The sequence below is a fragment of the Macaca mulatta genome, chromosome 4, assembly GCF_049350105.2.
Source record: "Macaca mulatta isolate MMU2019108-1 chromosome 4, T2T-MMU8v2.0, whole genome shotgun sequence".
NCBI classification, from domain to species: domain Eukaryota; kingdom Metazoa; phylum Chordata; class Mammalia; order Primates; family Cercopithecidae; genus Macaca; species Macaca mulatta.
Window position 1 is genome coordinate 160,904,023 of NC_133409.1, and position 14,316 is coordinate 160,918,338.

The 14,316-nt window shown below is 40.3% G+C and overlaps 1 protein-coding gene across 2 annotated transcripts in view; it reads right to left on the minus strand.

Moving 5' to 3' along the window:
- Positions 1-10,087: 10,087 nt before the first annotated feature.
- The window catches only part of LOC106997839 (uncharacterized), a 547,605-nt gene continuing 543,376 nt past the window's right edge, over positions 10,088-14,316 (minus strand). For both annotated transcript variants that reach the window (XR_013417061.1, XR_013417051.1), the window contains one exon: positions 10,088-11,260. The gene's annotated coding sequence lies outside the window, so the exon portion shown is untranslated. The remainder of the gene's footprint in view (positions 11,261-14,316) is intronic.

A 14,316-nucleotide genomic window follows, 5' to 3' on the forward strand; every position in this document is an offset into this window, starting at 1 on the left:
CCTTCTGAGTGTCATCAAGTTGATCACAAATTCTGATAGTCTTTAGTTCTCTAAAATGGGAATCCAAACCCTTATCTCACCAGGTCATTGTGGAAATGTAATTAGATTGTTGATGAGAGTATTTTGTGAACTATGAATGATAAAGTTTCATCATTGATATCCTCATGAGAATCCGTGTACCTCCCAATGTTTACTTCTATCTGGAAGGTCATCCTCCACATAATCACCAGGTCCAGTCTATTCTTTCCCCCATTGACACATTGCCTAGGTTCTGTTTCCCACTGGGCCTGGGTTTGGCTGGATCTTGCTTCCTACATCGTTTCCAAGATCATGACTATTTACAGTTTCCTCACCTATAAATGGGATAATAGTATCTGTTTCACAGGTGTTTTGAGGATTAAATGATTCAATAGCTGTGAAACACTTAAAACAGTGTTAACATATATTAGGCACTGTATAATTGCTGTTAACATCACCATCACTATTACTAGAATTGCAGATAACTTTTTTATGTAAGTGATGATGTTGTTACCCTATTTGATTCCCCTTTGTCAGGCTCATGCACCCACTGCCCAGCTGCAGCAGGTGTAGGTTATCTCAGGTTCATACCTGCAAACTTTTCTAGAAGATTGCCCTTGATTGACAGGAATCGACTCCACTAAGATATCCGGGGATGCTGTGTCTCAACCCCTGGAGGCAATCCATAGCCAATGACTGACTCATACAGTCCCCTCTGTGTAGGACAATCTCCGTGGTAGGATTCACTCTCTAGGATTCTGCGATGGGAAAAATCTGAGGCTAAATGTTTTCTGAAACCATGTCTTTGCCCAGCTTCTTTCCCTGCCCCACCTTGTTTCCCTTACCCCTTGCAGGATTCTCCTGAAACCACCCCCTCAGTGAATCACTTGCCCAAGAATTTGCGTGTCAGGCTCACAATCTAGGGAACCCAACCTGAGAAACTCACCTTAGAATTAGACCATGTTTTATATATTTTCTTGTCTCTACCATGATGTCTAACTTAATACCAGTCTCTTATTAGGCATTTAAACAAATGTTTTCTGGTTAATCAGTTGAAATAGCTTCAAAATATCTCCAGGAATAAAGACTGGTAATTTCAGTTTCAAAGACCTAGACATCAAGAATGTAGCTGCAAAATACAGAAACTGTGCAAAGGAAAAATGTGTTCACCTACCATAACAGCTGATGTAAATCACAGTTAGTTGGGAGCAGTGATTGGTATTAAACGTGAGTACTGCCAAAATGATAGGATCAAGTGTGTCATTTGGAAACTACACATACACCCAGAGAAAATGTGGAGAATATTGTCATTGAACACTGTCATATGCTTTGTGGATGGATTGTGTCATCTTAGTGACAGCACGTGCGGCAGAAACGGTCTCTGAGGAAGTCAGAGGACAGGTCTTTATCTCTTCAGTTCTCCTGAGATTATAGGAGCAAGTTTCAATTAAAGGCAATGAAAGAATGAAAGCATCTTACTCTACTGTGAACAACCAGAAGTTTCTACTTTAGTTCACCTTATCATATTTCACATTGACATAAAAGAAAAGTAAAATATTATTCAAGACATAGAAAGCCATAGGCATCTACAGTCGAATCAGCCTTGCCTTTCCTCTCATGGCTTCCTCATTACAATCACATAAAGTAACATAGGAAAGAACTTTTTAAACAGCAATGCGCCATGTAAGTACATGGTACTAAATGATTATTATTAATATTCTTTAAAAAATACATTCCCCATAGGTATACATTAGGTGTTTCAGATATATTAGTCAGAATTTGTTTAGTGGCAAGTGGTAGAATCCTAACTTCAACTAGCCCTAGCTTACTAAGTACTCAGTTCTTGGGTACAGGGAGTTCTGACAACATCTAGCACAAGGCAGAATTTCTTAAAACTCACAGCAGAGCTGACTGGGCACAGCCCACCAGTAGGAGGAAAGGCACCAGCTGGCATGATCTATCGGGCATTTGAGAGGTACTACGACTTCGTAACTAGGACAATGCTATCCAATGACTATTGCTAAATATTAATGATATTCTAAATCCGTGGTTCTCAAACTCTGGCATGCATCAAAATCACCTGGACATTTGGCAACACACACAGATTTCTGGGCTCCAGTGTAATGTTTCTGATCAAGAAGGTCTGAGATAGAGCCAAGGAATTTACATTGTTAACAACTTCAAGGTGATGCTGAGGCTGCTGGCTCTGGGACCTTCCTTTGAAAACCACTCTTCCAGAAAAAATTAATGAAAAGGTGCAGGTGATTGACAGCCAATGAAAACCAAGTATGGAAACCCTCTGGCTTCTGTGGTCTCGCACAGGGACTCCACTTTCTACAACAGTAGGGAAGAAAAAACTGGGCCAGGGCCTGGTTTAAGGGTGGCCAAACTCCTGATAAGGGAAAATACTCAAACAGAGGCAGGCTGTTAGATAAACATCAGCACCTGTTTGGGAAAATTGAGATCTTTCCATTTGAAATTGTAGAACCTGGACAAAGGCACCTCAAAATTTTGAACCCCAGAATGTTCTGCAACTTTGGAGCCTGCAGTGGTAGCCCATACCTCTCTAGTAGGAGCTGGAATTCCTCCCTTGTTTGAAAATAAAGGAGAGGCTTCTCTCCTGCAAGTTTCCGGGGACCCCAACCTCCAGCACAGGATTCATGGGCATTGATCCCTAAAAATACCCAATATGCCCAAATCCCTCTCAGCGTTTGCTTCTGAAAAACACAACCCACGACAGCAGCCTCTACGTGGTGATGACTGGACCCACAAACTCCATAGCTGTCAAAATTTTTTCCCATTTGCCTTTCAGCTTAATTTTCTCCCATTGATGATGGACTTTCTTAACCCTGTGTGTGGACAGCACAGCCACAGATGTATCACACTTATCATACAACAGCAATTCTGTGGCACAAGAATCTAAGAGGCATCTCTTCTGATTCAGTTTGAAAAAATCCAGAGAAAAGCTCTTACTGGTCTTTTTACAGGTAGGAGTGGGGCAGGAGAGGGCTCTCCCCCGGCACCTACTAGAAATGTTGGGTGATGGTTCAGCAATTATTGCATCGCCTCTCTAAAAATGATAATTCGGCAGCTAGGGACAGTCTCCTGATGGTCCACACCTGTTAACATTAAGCGTGTTAATTGAATGCAGGCCCCAGAGAGAAGCCGTTTCTTGGACATGCGTGTTAAGAGACAAAATGGCATAGTAGGATGTTTTGGGGGACACACGTGACTGGAAAAAGGAAAAAAGCCTCAGATGGGCAGTGTATAACTCCAGATACACACTGCACACACTCAGTTCCAACAGGTAAGGAAACCACTGTGCATGCAGGAAGTCCACCCTAAGGGAAAAGTCATGGGAAAGAGGAGAGCCTATAAAGTCCTAGAATCAAGGTTAAAGGCCTTTTTTTTTTTTCCTTCTGTCTTCTCTTTTCTCTTTTTGACCTTCAGGCACTCACTTGGATCTCATCCAAGCGTTCTTTCCTTTCTTTCCTGTTCTAAAGCCTTTTAAATAAACTTCCATCCCTGTTCTGTCGAATTCTTTCTTCTGAAGAGACAAGGACTAAAGTTGCTAAGGACCCATAGGGATACGCCGTCAGTAACTCGGATCTCTTCCACCGCTAACAGTCTGGCTTGGGTTATGTGCCACAAACCTTGGGCGAATCACTCAGTGTACCCAGAGCCATGAAGAACATGATACATGATAAGAGCATCCTGAGCCAAGCCCTCACTCCTGTGGCCAGGAGCCAAGGACTATCATAAAAAGGAAGAGAAGGTGTGAAATGGACAGGAATGACAGCAAGCAGTTCTGAGTGTGACTGATGCTAATTCACACCAAAGTCCTGTATGTCCTCCATTATTTTGATAGCTTAAAAAAGAGTAAAGGTGGGGGGGAATGCCTACCTCTTTTATCACAAATTTTCATATCTGAGGGGGTATGAAAATAAAAGTCATTAATGAATCTTGGTTGCAACAGACAGAAACCTAAACTCAAATTACCTTAAGCAAAAATTGGAATTTATCAGAAGGTTCACGTAACTACAGGAAGTAGAGTGGTTCAGCGGGCCACAGACTCTCAGATACCACCAAGCCCATCTTTCCCCTTGTCTCTTGCGTCAGCCTGTCACTCTGTGGCATCATGTCCTCTGACCAGCTTTCTCCACATAGCAGGGAACAAAAGAAGATGAAGCCAGCTGTTTCCTGTTTCCCAGCTTCATAATAAATGAGGAAATGCCATTTTTTTTCCCTTTCTCCAGGTTGAACAATGATAGGAAAAATGTTGATGGCCTGGCTTGGTTCTATGCCTAACTCTGGGAGCAATCGTATATAATCAGAAGAAAATTCTCCTAAGGTTGGATCAGATTAATGTCATTCTCATGATGAAAGGGGAGATGAATTATTTAAGGACATGGAAGAACTGGGAGAATTACATGGCTGGGAAGCCACAAGGAGAATTTCCCAAAAAAAGGGAATTGCATAACCTAGTAAAGCTGGAAGAATACCACACAGAGAAAACACTGACTCCATTTCAGAGAATACAACAACAGGGTTTGCTTTCTACAAGAAACAGGAGAAGTCACATGCACAAGTCTGCAAAGTGTATTACATAATGCACTCAAAAAAAGAAAAGCATACATTTTTATTCAATCTTATCTGCTTTTGTAAAGATACACACACACACACACACACACACACACACACACAAACAGGTTATAGGACGTGAGTACCTAAAAGGACACTTACAGACCACTAGCTTCAATCTCATTACTTTTTAGATGAGGCAGCTAATGTCTACAGAAAAGTGACTCATTTAAAGCCACTACTTGGTGGCAGTTACCATGACCCCAAGTCCAGTGCTCTTCCTATTTTGCCTAATATAGAAGCCTGATCCAAACTTGTTTAGTAAAATACTTCCAACATTCTGGAAAATTATTTACCATATTCCCTGATGTTCAGTGCTGTTGCAGTTTTGAATCATTTTCTCTGTGCACACAAGTTTTTCAATGGGAAGCTAATAAAGGTTAAAATACCATTGGAGAATAGGGGCAAAAATAATTTTTTAAAATTTATATTCAGGGGTCCAGGTTATAATCCTAATGTACTACACTCTGCCTTAATTGCATAAGTGGCAATTTAATTATTTAAATTGTAATCTATCTCAAAACTACTGACTTTCGTATTTTATACTCTGTGTTTCTGCAGAGCAGTGGAAAAGCCTGGCAGAAAGGGAAAGAAGAGGGTGGACCATATCTATGTTCAGACAGAGAAAGGAAAAGACATGTATTAGTCAGTTTTCACACTACTATTAAAAAAAATACTCAAGATTGGGTAATTTATAAAGGAAAGAGGTTTAATTCACTCCATTCCACATAGCTTAGGAGGCCTCAGGAACTTACAATCATGGTGGAAGGGGGAAGCAAATACATCCTTCTTCACAAGGTGGCAGGAGAGAGAATTGCAGAGCAAAGGGGGAACAGCCCCTTAGAAAACCATCAGATCTTGTGAGAACTCACTCACTATCATGAGAACAGCATGAGGGAACCTCCCCCATGATCCAATCACCTCCCACAAGGTCCGTCCTCCAAAACGTGGGGATTACAATTCAAGGTGAGGTTTGGTGCGGGGGGAGGGGGGATGGTACACAGAGCCAGACCATCTCAGGACATTTAGCATAGAAAACAACACCAGAAAAAGTTAACTTGATGCTAACTAGTCTGAAGGAAAAAGTAAATCTCACCTAAGTTCAGTCTTAATGCTTTTAGAATTATTAATTGTAAGTATAATTGAGCTCTTCTCATCTCTCAGAGTATTCAAATACCTTAAAACCTCAAATAGAATTACTAAAACATTGTAGGGATGCACTTTACAGCTTGTATGGCAAAAGTTGTCTTTTTGCAATGTCAATTTACAGAACGAAAAGCAAAAACAAACAAAATGTCCAGAAGTACTTTGTGCTCTTTACAACTGAGTTTACTCTAGAGTTTGAATATCAAGTCTCAGGTGGCAGCATATTTGGAAGTAGTCAGCACATGGATATTTAAAGCCAGTGAATCAAAAGAGATAGGTCAGGGAATCAGGGCAGATAAAAGTCATGAAAATCCAGGCCTGTGTCATGCCAACATGAGAGGTCTAGGAGATGAGAAACACAATAAACTGAGAAGAAAATGACAGTGAGGTAAAGGAACCAAGGGAGAATAACAGCTTAAAATCCAAGTGAAGAAAGCATTTCAATTTGTTTGAAGTGGTCAACTATGTCAAAAGATGGAGTAAGATGAAAAGAGAGAATTGATTTTTGGCTTTGGCTTTGTGGGAGCTGGAGATCTTGACAAACACTAATTCATAGGAGTGATATAAATACAACTTTAATTGGAGGAGTTCAGGAGAAGATGGGAGGAGAGGACATGCAGCCTGTCAATTATATGAGCTTAACTATAAAGGGGAGCAGAGAAATGGGGAGGTAGCTATAAGGAGATGTATGGTGTATGAAGATTTTCTGTCTTACTAAGACAGAAGATATGAGAGCATGTTTTGATGCTAATGAGATGATCCAGTAAAGAAGTGGAAATTTATAATGCAAGAGAAAGGGAAGCCAATTGTGGGATGAGTAACTTTGACTAGGCATAGAGAACAAGATCCAATGCACACATGACCAAATAGTTCTTAGATAGGAGTAAGAACAGTTCATCTGAAGTAGCAGGTGGGACAGTAGAATAGATGGGCCAAGATGCTGGTAGGTTGGTAGAGTTGGTAGGGAAAGTGTATGGGAGTGCTTTTCAGATTGCTGACATTTTCTCAATAAAATAAAAAGTAAAGTCATCAGCTGAGAATGCAATGGGGGAGAAAGTGATGGGAAATTGAGAAGAGAAAAGGTATGAAATACTCATCCAAGGCAGTGAAAGAGTGAAAGGCTTGCGAGGGATATAATGGGAATAATTAAATAAGTAGGATCCATTCAGGGGTTTTTATGCTTTTCTGCAGCAATATCCACTTGCCTGTTCACAAATATGAGTGTGTTTCAAGAATGTCAGATTTTACGTAGGTTAAACTCTGCCGAGAGAGAGGGCTAAGTAATTGAGGTCGTGTGCACAAAAGTAGTTAGAGTGATAAACTATGGAATCTAAGCTGTGTACAGAGAAAAATAAGAATGTGTGTTTTGAGGAAAAGCAAAAGGTAGGGTTAGCAGAATTGTTGGAGTTGAGATACCAGCAGAAATAAATTGGAAATATAGGGGATGGTATTTGGAAAGAGGGCTACTCAAGATTTAGTTTATACAAGGGGTACAGTTATCAGCAGCAACCAATATAAAACCAAGGGAATGGATGGCTAAGGTAAGTTGAGAGACAAAATCACTGAAGGAGAAGCCAAGGAACTAACAGTCCATGGTATTGACAGGATCAACTACATGTGTGTACACATTAAGAGAAGTGATGCTATATTGCAGTAACAACCTCAGTGTTTCAGTGGTAACAAACCTCCACACTTCTAATGCACGCAAAGTTGAAGCTCAGCAACTCTCCAAGGCTAGTCTCTCCACTGAGTTACTTAAGGAGTCAGTTTTGGGTTCTGCATTTCAACATGTGGCATCTATAGTCACTGTTGAAAAGGAAGCAAGAGAATGGGGATGGCACGTGGACTCTTAAATACTTTGCCTCAGCAATGATACTCATTATTTCCACTCACCATATCATTGCCTGGAACCAGTCATAGAACCCCACTACCTGTACCATGTCCAGTAACACGGAGAGTATGTCTGGCTGCCACAGTGTAGACAATTTCTCCTTAAGAGTTATCAAGGAGTAACACGTGAGGGAAAGGTGGTGAACTGGGTGCTAAATTCTTCAAAGAATGAAGGGAATTCACCAAGAAGGTTAGATGTTACTGCAACAAAACAATTAGTAGGTAGTCTAGACTGTTGGCATAAGAAGCCAAGGCACTGTGGGCTCATCTGCTAGAAATTACCTTCTCTTTATACTAAACTCTGTCTGAAATCTGTGTACATGACATCAAATATCTGGATATTAATGAAATATTCAATCATCTAGATCTTTCCTAAGGCATTAAATCTTAAGCTACTCAGAAATGGGCTGTTGATGAATCTGATTAATACAGAGTTAGCCATATTTCCTCAGTGGATTACCAGGCTTTAAAGAATGAAAATATGGGAATAATAAAATCTTACTGAACATAATTTATTTTTTCCTTGATGATTTAGAAGGTACCTTTAGCTCCTGTGGTGACTTAAGGACATTCCTATGAACATCAATTACAATTGAACTGCGGATATGCAAGGCAATAACTCATGTGGGCTCTCTGCACACTTGGAGCTCAAGCAGGGCCGCAGGAAGAGTAATGACAGTGGGGAATGGAAGGGTCAAGAGCTGGGGAAACTAGCCAGGTGGCAGGGCTTACTCTCAAGGGTAAAACCAGCAATTGAAATAATAAAGTTCAAGGAGATGAGGGACCTTGGGTTTCAATCAGGGCTGATATGTACATCCAAGCAGTACCCTCCAGGTGCTGGTAACACAAGACCAGAAATCTCCACTTACCATGCAGGCAGATCATATGTCTCCAATCTAAGAGGTTAATTGGTTGGAAGCAGATGTGGAGTATCCAACTATTGGGATTTCTTTCTAAATCGTGGTTTATTAACCTGGCGCTGGGCCTTTCAAAGGCCAAACAAGCTGCTAATCATTGTGAGGTCCAGGACAAGGGTCTGATTCCAGCAGGAAATTGAACGGCAAACCAGGAAACCAGGGAGTTAAGCACAGGAGGAGAGGTGGGAAGAAGGGCCTCCACTTAATGAGCATCCCAGATCTCAGGCTTCAGCGAGCATGTTGATTCCAGAGTACGGTCACCTGGAGATTAGATGGGGCCTCTACTATGGTTTCAAGGAGGAGACAGAGGAAAATAAGGAGAAAGTGTCTTGGTTGGCTTTGGGTAGGGCCTAGCATAGAGCTCATTTTTCCTGAGAGGGAGGGAGGGACAGGTTGGAGAATGAAGAAACTGACATGCAGAAGTAAAAGGCAAGGAAAATTCTGATTTACTCTATTGGAATGCCAGACAGAAGTGCTCTCTTTGGAGGCTGCAGTATTACATACCCCACCCCATCTGTTTCTCAAGGGCTGTACTTCTGCTCCTCTATTTGGAGGCTAGGCAATATTCAAGTTAGGATAACGGAAGGAGATTGTTTTTGTAACGCAACTTAATTCACAAAAAAGAGTCAAAGAATGTTTTTAGTTCAATAAAAGATTTACTTAAATTCTTATTTGTCTTATAGATGTTTCGTCTTTCTTAATCCCATACTTAAAACCTTGTGAATCTAAATCTCCTGCTGTCTCCACCATGGAAAACCAGATGGAACTGAAACTGGACCAAAGAACTAAGGACAAAAGGAAGTAGGTGCCTGCAAGGGGCATGGTGGGAGGCAGGTGTAAGAGATTTAAAAGACTAAGGAGTATGGGGGGGAAACTGTGAGGATAGGGGAATGGGGTGGGGAAAGGAGGAGGGAGGAAGGGAAGAGGAGGAGCAAGACACTAGTTGGGGGAGGAATTCAGATATACCAGTAGAAAGAGACTGTGCAGAAGCCCCAGGAATCCATTAGGAAGCCCACCCACTAAGGAGTGAGCTAGATGCCCTGAATGAGGTAGAAAAGTATTCCCAGATGTGTGCTCCCCGCTCCAATCTCCCCCCTCCACCCAGCAGAACAATCAAGAGAGGAAGCCGGGCAATGCAGAGGAAATAAGACATTTTCAAAGACACAAGTCAGAGTTGCAGAATTGCTAGTGCTGTCAAGGTAAATTTTATTCAAGTACTTCTTTTTACATAAAAAGGGCCAGTTAGAGTTATTTGTGTTTTAAACTTATTTTATTTTTCTTTATTAAAGTATAAAAAGGTACATAATTTGCCCTAAATCTTTAGGTTCAATTTGCAAATCTTCTCATCTGTTTCTAAAATGAGTAAATGTTATATAAAGCAGAACAGGTTTTGCAGGGAACTTGGATTAGTGTTTGATCAACTCAAGTTACACAAAGTAAATTCCCCTTAAAACAACCAATCTCATTTTAAAAACTTAGTTAATTAAATTCCTTTAATTTTAAACTTCATTTATAAATCAAAGTACCCTATCTCATATGCCTGAGTGGGTAAATTTATGAGCTTAACAAGCAAAATCTTTCCAAGTTCTGAACAAATCTTTAAAGTTTAAATACATTAAAATGACAAATATAGCAAGTCTTAAACTCTTTTAAGCATGCCAATACTGATTACAAACTTACTGGTATGCATTTCGACAAGAATGACAAATTACAAGAATCAATTGCATGTTTAAAATTGGAATCAAGAGGCTGATTTCTCAGATTTCATTTCAAGCCTTCCAATTCTAAGTGTGGTCAGAGGGGCAGCCGCATGGGAACACCTGGAGCTCATTAGGAACGTGGACTCTCAGGTCCCAGGAGGAACTACTGACTCAGCGTCTACAGCATTAGTCAAAGAGAGGGCAGGAAAGGGGTATTTCCTTCAGTTTTTGAGCTGATATAGGTGCCAGGGTGATACGGTCCATCGATTCATCCATTTCTCCTTCTCTTTCTTCGGTTCTAGTAGCATACAACAATCCAGAAAGCAAACCATATCTTAAATCTCATATTAAAGTTTGCTAACTAGAAGCAGCAGAAATACTGTGGTTTAAAAGAACCAAGTGGTGCTGGTGAAAGATAGGTCTGGTTGATTTTAAGAACCATACTGGGCATAAAAGGAAGAGAAGTAATTTTTCTTAAATGGACCCCCTCGCTGAGTGGAAGTTACTGCCTGAATCAGCTGCACACAATATAAACTCCTGGCAGGAGTTGCTCTGAGTGAGATATCAAAGTCTTCTAGAAAGTGGGATGGGCGCTGTGACGAGTTGGTATAGCCACGTTTTTTGAACTGAAAAGGATAAAAAGATAAATAGAAAGGCACACTGCGAATGTCACATAATTAAATACCTGGCCAAAATGAGCAAGAGCTACCTTACCCTGAGCCTAGCTGGGTCAGTGTGCGATGCTCACCTGGAAAGAGGAATAAGATCAAGTAGGTGTAAAACTCTCACATAAAGGGTCTTACCATGTGGGGTTCAGGGCTAGCCTGCTGACATAATAGTGGCACTGGAAAGCAAAGTCCTGCCACGGTCCTTCCATCAACAATGGAAACATGGAGACAAGGTCCTCCAAAAGCCGGGTACACTGGAGAGGCAAGGCCCCTACTGGGGCTTAAGAAGGAAGAGAAAGGTGACAGAATCAGAACAGACCATGTTGGAGGCTTCACAATACCTGGGAGAAATACAGAATTTGGGCCTGGGCACAGTGTCTCATGCCTGTAATCCTAGCACTCCGGGAGCCAAGATGGGAGGATCACTTGAGCCCAGGAGCTTGAGATCAGCCTAGGCAACCTAGAAAGACCCCCATCTCTACGAAAATAAAAAATAAAAAATTAGCTGGGTGTGGTGGCACATGCCTGTAGTTCCAGCTACTTGGGTGACTGAGGCAGGAGAATTGCTTGAGCCCAGGAGTTTGAGGCTGTAGTAAGCCTTGACTGAGCTTGTGCTGAGACCCTGTCTCAAAAAAAAAAAAAAAGAAAAAGAAAAAGAAAAAGAAAAAGAATTTAGGAGATGGAGTCTGAATAAACAAAGCAACATTCCCTGGTGCCATGCAAGGCTGCCTCTGCAGAGGCATTCCTGTGCTTAGCTTGGTTCTAAGGCAGCTACACACACAGTGAAGGAAGCTGCTACTAGGAAGCAGGGATGCTCCCTCTGGGCACAGGAAAGCCTGAAGTCTCCTAGGCGCCCTAGGGCAGAGTAAGATGAATCCAATGGTCAGAGGGGACTGCGTTCTTGTAGAAAGGTCCAAGGACTTCCACTGGAAAGTCAAATGTAGGTGCCAGTCTACTTTTTGCAACAGCTGTTGCAGTTTAGGACACGAGTTAAAAAAAAAAAAATTAGTTTTATTGGACAAAGTCCAAAAAACTAAATACTGACACCAAAGCAAACCAAAATTCTGTTCATTTTCTGTTCATACTGGGCTGCTAACATGCATGCCACACCCAACTGTTTTAAATTTGTGCCCAAAGAGAATTCCTTATAAATAAAATCCATATTCCCCTGGCACCCTTTAAGTCCTGGAGGCAGAACTTCATGTTCACCCTAGTATCATTTTGGCTCCTCTGTCTTTGTAAACGACTACAACTACCAGAAGTCTAGTGGCTCACATTTCCCCTGGAGGCTTTTGTTATGTAATTGCTAGATTAAAATAATTTTGTGTAGGAATAAATTTAAATGAAACATGTTTTCATTCAAGGTCCAGAGTGAAATTACAGACTTGGTGTGCCTACAATGTTCAGTTCAGTCGTATTCTTTCCAATGTCTTTTTTTTTTTTTTTCTATTTGTGCTGGACTGGCCAGATTTATCAGAACCTGTTTGAAACCAAGGTCATGTCTGTAATAGACAAATTAGTCTTAATTTCAACAATCGATATGCTTTTGAAAATCACTGCAAGGACAAACTAATAATTTTGAGAATACAGAAGTGTTCCTTTTGATAACAAGGTATCTGGAATAACAGTGAAGATTTTAGCCAATTAATCAATTTTCTACACAATGCTAACTATATAAATAGCTTAAAACAAATATATCAGTTGATTTAAATTTTAAATATTATTGTTCCTGAATACAAAATAGTTTTCAGGTACAAAAAATAAGAAACTACTGGCTAAAAAGGGGTCATCCCTATTGTTTCAATTGGAATATTACTATAGTCTGTTGCTGACAAACAATGTCATTAGGTTTTTCTCATGAGGGTTAATTAATGGTAACAACTAGTGACTGAGATTAGAAGGGAGAAGGTGAGAACAAAGTTCTTTCTTGAGCTGGAAGATGCTTCCTTTATATATTTGTAGGCTACAAAATTGAAAAATAATTTACCATTAGAATTACACTACAGTGGGCTATGACATATAATGTATTTTTCTTTGACTTAAAAATTTTCCACCACCAAAGATGGATTTATCCTCAGGCCACTTGCGTGCTACACCAGTGGACCTGTAACTTAAGCGGTTGCTCTGCTCAGGGGAGAATTATTGCTTCCTATTAATTTATGGTTTAGAGAATGTTTGGCGATAAAGCTGAAAAATTAATTTCAGATTGTTCCCAGAAGGGTTGCTTTTAATAGTTCTGTTAATTCACTTTGGGGGGAATCCCTATTAAAGTTTATGAAAATGGCAAAGACTCACTAGCCCATCTCTAATCTAAATTTTATTTGAAACAGACCTCATCCTTCTAATTAGAGTTGTTAGAAGCCACTTTAATTTTGTCAATAATAATTAACATTTCTATAGTACTTCAGTTTACAAAGCACTTTATCATAATCTATTAAGTTTTGGAATCATTACAGTAGTCTAATGAAATAGTGTATTCGTTTCTTATTACTGCGACAACAAATTACAACAAACTTAGTGGCTTAAAACAACACAAATTGATTGTATTACACTGTCAGAAGTCAGAAGTCCACAATAGGTCTCACTGGACTAAAATCAAGGTGTTGGCAGGTGTGCCTTCCTTCCGGAGGCTCTAGGGGAGAATCTGTGTCCTTGCCTCTTCCAGCTTCTAGAGGACACCTCCATTCCTTAGCTCGTGGTCCCTTCCACCTTCGAAGCCAGGCAGCAATATACAGTGAGGTGTTTCTTAGGCTGCATCACTCTGACTCTGCTTCTATTCTCATATCCCCTCCCTCCCTCCCTCTTTCGCTTATAGGAATCCAAGTGATTACAATGCCCATTCTCCCAGGCAATCTGAGATAATCTCCCCATGTCAGTATTTTTAATTTAATCACATCTGAAAAGTCCCATTTACCACATGAGCTAACACAGTTACAGGTTCTGGAGACTAAGTCACAGACATCTTTGAGGCCATGATTCTGCCTAGCACAAGTAGCAATATTTTATATGTTTTTATCATTAGTGATGGTGATAGTAAGAGTAGATAATTTTACAGATGAGGCAAATAAGATCAAAAGAGGACTAGTTCCTTAATTACAATCACTCTATTAATATCACACAACACTGTAATTTATAATTGGTGTTCCAATGTTAATCTACTGCTTGTTCAACTCCATCATGACATGTTAGTCCAAAACAAAATTTCCTATAAGGCATTTTTATTGAACTTTGAATGACACGTCTAGCAATTCTTTTAGGTCATTCCAAAATTGTTGCTTCAGGGCTTATTGTCAATAACGTCCACCATATTTTTGATTAATTAATTAACAGTAAAGA